The following is a 5,965-nucleotide window of genomic DNA, read 5'->3' on the forward strand; positions in this document are numbered from 1 at the left end:
GGTAGGCAGGTGTTGTTCTCTCTGTCTGAGGTGTCACAGTCCAGGAGAAGGGACTCTTTGCCTTTACACTGGAACTCTTTATCCCAGGTCTGACCCCCACCTTCTCCATAGAGCCCCCCTTGTAGAACTGCAGGAGCCCCACAGCCAACATCCCTACAGACTACCTCTGCATCCTGCCGGTCAAAGTCAGCTTCACACACTGAGGCCCAGGACTGATAGGACTTCACCTCCACTCTCCCAGAGCAGAGACCAGATCCATCCACAAGCCGCACAGACTCTGGAGAAAAAGAGTTGGTTGAACATTCAATCAGTTTTGTTGATGACACTGTCAAGACTCAACACAAATATGTTGGATAAAAGATTGTAGTTTGCTATGTTTGATACTGTAAGAGGTAGAAATGGGTTCTTAGTCACTTGGGAATAATGCAGGCAGGAGACAGGAATAAGTTCACTTCACTTTATAGAAAATAAACAGCTGGACATCCATCAGGCAGCTTCACTTCAGTAACATCTGATCTACAAGGTCTGATACTGTATGTCAGGGTCAGGATGGGCCAAGAGGAGAAAAGGTTACTGGTTATGATGACATCACTGGTGAGAACTCAGTGATAAAAATATATTTGATCTTTCCCATATCTCCCTCTTCCTCTCCTCCTCCCTCATTCTCTCTTTGTGACAGTGGTAGTGAGTAGAGACGTTCACTGAGATAACACTCAAATACAAAGCATTCTGGGATATTTAAGTTGTATTTGATTCCTACTTGACTGATTGATCTATTTAGTAAAGCAGACTGACAAGCTAAACAGTCATCATGAGAGGTGCAGAGGAAGTTGTATGAATGAAGGAAATCAGTTGAATATAATTATAATATGTTGATATTTCCTGATCAGATCACTGTGAGTCCAGGAAGGAGATATAATACATGGACTAAAGTATGTGGAACTCAGCAGTGAGTTTTACAACAGAGGATTATTTTTACGCTCTACGTGGTTCAACACTCGGCGGTCCGTTCTGTGAGCTTGTGTTGTCGTCCACTTCATGGCTGAGCCGTTGTTGCTCCTAGACGTGCCACGTTAATAACCTCTCTGGGATAGGAGGGACAGTCGCATCCCACTTGGCCAATGGCCAGGGAAAAGGCAGAGCGCCAAATTCAAATAAAATACTATACAATTCAAACCTTCATTAAATCACATGTAAGATCCCAAATTAAAGCTACACTCGTTGTGAATCCAGCCAACATGTCAGATTTCAAAAAGGCTTTTCGGCGAAAGCATCAGAGGCTATTATCTGATGATAGCACAACAGTAAACAAAGAGAGTAGCATATTTCAACCCTGCAGGCACTACACAAAACGCAGAAATAAAATATAAAACATGCCTTACCTTTGACGAGCTTCTTTTGTTGGCACTCCAATATGTCCCATAAACATCACAAATGGTCCTTTTGTTCGATTAATTCCGTCGATATATTTCCAAAATGTCCATTTATTTGGCGCGTTTGATCCAGAAAAAAACAGCTTCCAATTTGCGCAACATCACTACAAAATATCTCAAAAGTTACCTTAAACTTTGCCAAAACATTTCAAACTACTTTTGTAATACAACTTTAGGTATTTTTAAACGTTAATAATCGATCAAATTGTAGACGGGACAATCTGTGTTCAATACAGGAAGACAATAAACTCACACAACTTTTCGAGTCATGCGCCTTCTCAAAAAGTACACTTCAAATGACCCAAATTCAAGATGGCCGTACTTCTTCATTACACAAAGGAATAACCTCAACCAATTTCTATAGACTGGTGACATCCAGTGGAAGCGGTAGGAACTGCAAACAAGTTCCTTAGAAATCGAGTGTCCCAATGAAAAGTCATTGAATAGACAGTGGCCTCAAAAAAAAGGAATTCTGAATGCTTTGTCCTCTGGGTTTTTCCTGCTACATAAGTTCTGTTATACTCAAAGACATGATTCAAACAGTTTTAGAAACTTCAGAGTGTTTTCTATCCAAATCTACTAATAATATGCATATCGTATATTCTGGGGATGAGCAGCAGGGAGTTGAATTTGGGCACGCTATTTATCCAAAGTGAAAATGCTGCCCCCTAATCGGAAGAACTGAGATCTTCAGTAAGAACATTTTACTGACAGTGTTTGTCTATGGAGATTGCATGGCTGTGTGCTCGATTTTATACACCTGTCAGCAAAAGGTGTGGCTGAAATAGCCAAATAAAATAATGTCCACATACATTTGGCCATATAGTGTATCTTGTTATTACCTGAGCAGATCACTGTTAGTCCAGGAAGGTGATCATAGCTTCTGGAACACTCTCTCAGTGCACGCTCAGACCCAGAACAGTGAACTCTGAACCCTTTAGTGGTGTATCCAGATAGTACTGAAACAGTGGAGCCACAACCCAGCTGTCTACACACGACTGCAGCTACAGCCTTCACGTCAGAGAAAGATCCCACAATCCTCCACTCTCCCTGGTCGTACCACTCCACTCCACCAGCACAGCGACTGCCTCCTCCCACCAGCCTCACATCATCAGGCTCTGAGAAAAGAAGAGAGAGAGACAGTAATCTTACTATTTTCTCACTAAAACACACCTACAGTGGGGCAAAAAAGTATTTAGTCAGCCACCAATTGTGCAAGTTCTCCCACTTAAAAATACGAGAGAGGCCTGTAATTTTCATCATAGATACACTTAAACTATTACAGACAAAATGAGGAAAAAAAATCCAGAACATCACATAATCACAGGATTTTAAATGTATTTATTTGCAAAATATGGTGGAAAATAAGTATTTGGTAAATAACAAAAGTTTATCTCAATACTTTGTTATATACCCTTTGTTGGCAATGACAGAGGTCAAACATTTTCTGTAAGTCTTCACAAGGTTTTCACACACTGTTGCTGGTATTTTGGCCCATTCCTCCATGCAGATCTCTTCTAGAGCAGTGATGTTTTGGGGCTGTTGCTGGGCAACGGGGACTTTCAACACCCTCCAAAGATTTTCTATGGGGTTGAGATCTGGAGACTGGCTAGGCCACTCCAGGACCTTGAAATGCTTCTTACGAAGCCACTCCTTCGTTGCCCGGGCGGTGTGTTTGGGATCATTGTCATGCTGAAAGACCCAGCCACGTTTCATCTTCAATGCCCTTGCTGATGGAAGGAGCTTTTCACTCAAAATCTCACGATACATGGCCCCATTCATTCTTTCCTTTACATGGATCAGTCGTCCTGGTCCCTTTGCAGAAAAACAGCCCCAAAGCATGATGTTTCTACCCCCATGCTTCACAGTAGGTATGGTGTTCTTTGGATGCAACTCAGCATTCTTTGTCCTCCAAACACGACGAGTTGAGTTTTTACAAATATTTTGGTTTCATCTGACCATATGACATTCTCCCAATCTTGTTCTGGATCATCCAAATGCTCTCTAGCAAACTTCAGACGGGCCTGGACATGTACTGGCTTAAGCAGGGGGACACATCTGGCACTGCAGGATTTGAGTCCCTGGCGGCGTAGTGTGTTACTGATGGTAGGCTTTGTTAATTTGGTCCCAGCTCTCTGCAGGTCATTCACTAGGTCCCCACATGTGGTTCTGGGATTTTTGCTCACCGTTCTTGTGATCATTTTGACCCCACGGGGTGAGATTTTGCATGGAGCCCCAGATTGAGGGACATTATCAGGGGTCTTGTATGTCTTCCATTTCCTAATAATTGCTCCCACAGTTGATTTCTTCAAACCAATCTGCTTACCTATTGCAGATTCAGTCTTCCCAGCCTGGTGCAGGTCTACAATTTTGTTTCTGGTGTCCTTTGACAGCTCTTTGGTCTTGGCCATAGCGGAGTTTGGAGTGTGACTATTTGAGGTTGTAGACAGGTGTCTTTTATACTGATAACAAGTTCAAACAGGTGCCATTAATACAGGTAACGAGTGGAGGACAGGGGAGCCTCTTAAAGAAGAAGTTACAGGTCTGTGAGAGCCAGAAATCTTGCTTGATTGTAGGTGACCAAATACTTATTTTCCACCATAATTTGCAAATAAATTCAATAAAAATGCTACAATGTGTTTTTCTGGAGAAAAAAAAATCTAATTTTGTCTGTAATAGTTGAAGTGTACCTATGATGAAAATTAGAGGCCTCTCTCATCTTTTAAGTGGGAGAACTTGCACAATTGGTGGCTGACTAAGTACTTTTTTGCCCAACTGTATATTGTCTCTCATATTCTTCACTCCAGGTGAGAAACAATGTTGACTGACTGACAAACTGTTTCTTACCTGAGCAGGTGAGTCCAACAGCATTACCAGGTAGGCAGGTGTTGTTCTCTCTGTCTGAGGTGTCACAGTCCAGGAGAAGGGACTCTTTGCCTTTACACTGGAACTCTTTATCCCAGGTCTGACCCTCACCTTCTCCATAGAGCCCCCCCTGTAGAGCTGCAGGAGCCCCACAGCCAAGCTCCCCACAGACTACCTCTGCATCCTGCCGGTCAAAGTCAGCGTCACACACTGAGGCCCAGGACTGATTGGACTTCACCTCCACTCTCCCAGAGCAGAGACCAGCTCCATCAACAAGACGCACAGACTCTGGAGAAAAAGAGTTGGTTGAACATTCAATCAGTTTTGTTGATGACACTGTCAAGGACTAAACACAAATATGTTGGATAAAAGATAGTAGTTTGCTATGTTTGATACTGTAAGAGGTAGAAATGGGTTCTTAGTCACTCAGGATAGGGTTGGGAATAATGCAGGCAGGAGACAGGAATAAGTTCACTTCACTTTATAGAAAATAAACAGCTGGACATCCATCAGGCAGCTTCACTTCAGTACCATCTGAACTACAATGATCTGCCCATGAACATCTCCCATAAACCAATATGACAAACACAAATATAATGTTTAAATACATCTGACATCTCTCCCTCTATTTAAATGAAATAAAAACACATAAAACATGATACATGGTAATATTGTATAATGTATAAATAAATCTCTCAATATGACCAGTCTCTTACCTGAACAGGTCACATGATGATAATATACACCATTACAGAAACCAGGTCCTCTTCTGATGTCACACTGCCTAATAGAAGACTCATTTCCCCTGCAACTATATAGTCTGACTCCTCTTCTTCCATCTTCAATCAGAGGTCCTCTAGATTCAGCTACAACATTCCCACAGTCCATCTCTCTACACATAATCGTAGTCTCTTTTATCATGCTCCACCAGGTAGTACATAGACCCAACCACTCTCCTCTGTAGAAGACTTCCACTGTCCCAGAACAGGAAGTGGTCCCATCCACCAGTCTGACTGAGAGTTCAGCTGTAAACAGCAGAGAGGAAAACACAGTGGTGAGGACAGATGATGACAGTGATTCTGTTATTCTAACAGCAGTGATGCTTTGTGGTTGACAAGTATTAGTAGTTCCATTAAACACTACTTGTTATTGGGGTTTAGAATGGTTTGTATGGACACATGAATTTCTCCATGTGGGATAATAAAGTTGACTAATATTGAACTGCTATAATCACTGTAGATTTATACTCTACCTACCTGGTGGACTGACACTTTGAGTCTGGAGATCTGAGGAGAAAGAGAGAGACAGAGGAGAAAGAGAGAGACAGAGGAGAGAGAGACAGAGGAGAAAGAGAGAGACAGAGGAGAAAGAGACAGAGAGACAGAGAGAAACAAAGGAGAAAGGGAGGAGTCAGAGGAAGAGAGAGACAGAGGTTAAATGAACATCAACATGACCTTTCATGATGTGATGGGGAAGACAGGCTTATCGTTGGTATGGTGCAACAACACCCATGTGTACATACACTATATATACAAAGGTATGTGGACACCCCTTCAAATTAGTGGACTCTATTTCAGCCACACCCCTTCCTGACAGATGTATAAAATCAAGCACTCAGCCATGCAATCTCCATAGACAAACATTGTCAGTAGAATTGAGTTAATAAA

General features: G+C 42.2%; 2 long non-coding RNA genes across 2 annotated transcripts; both read right to left on the bottom strand.

Moving 5' to 3' along the window:
• Positions 1-227: 227 nt before the first annotated feature.
• On the bottom strand, positions 228-4,306 carry LOC116362173 (uncharacterized). Its single transcript, XR_004207720.1, has 3 exons — positions 4,281-4,306; positions 2,276-2,551; positions 228-277 (listed from the first exon to the last, which is right to left on the bottom strand). It is a non-coding gene; the product is annotated as an uncharacterized LOC116362173 (long non-coding RNA).
• Positions 4,307-4,536: 230 nt separating this feature from the next.
• Positions 4,537-5,606, bottom strand: LOC116362174 (uncharacterized). Its single transcript, XR_004207721.1, has 3 exons — positions 5,555-5,606; positions 5,015-5,323; positions 4,537-4,586 (listed from the first exon to the last, which is right to left on the bottom strand). It is a non-coding gene; the product is annotated as an uncharacterized LOC116362174 (long non-coding RNA).
• Positions 5,607-5,965: the final 359 nt, after the last annotated feature.

Source organism: Oncorhynchus kisutch, unplaced genomic scaffold (genome assembly GCF_002021735.2).
Source record: "Oncorhynchus kisutch isolate 150728-3 unplaced genomic scaffold, Okis_V2 scaffold803, whole genome shotgun sequence".
NCBI lineage: Eukaryota > Metazoa > Chordata > Actinopteri > Salmoniformes > Salmonidae > Oncorhynchus > Oncorhynchus kisutch.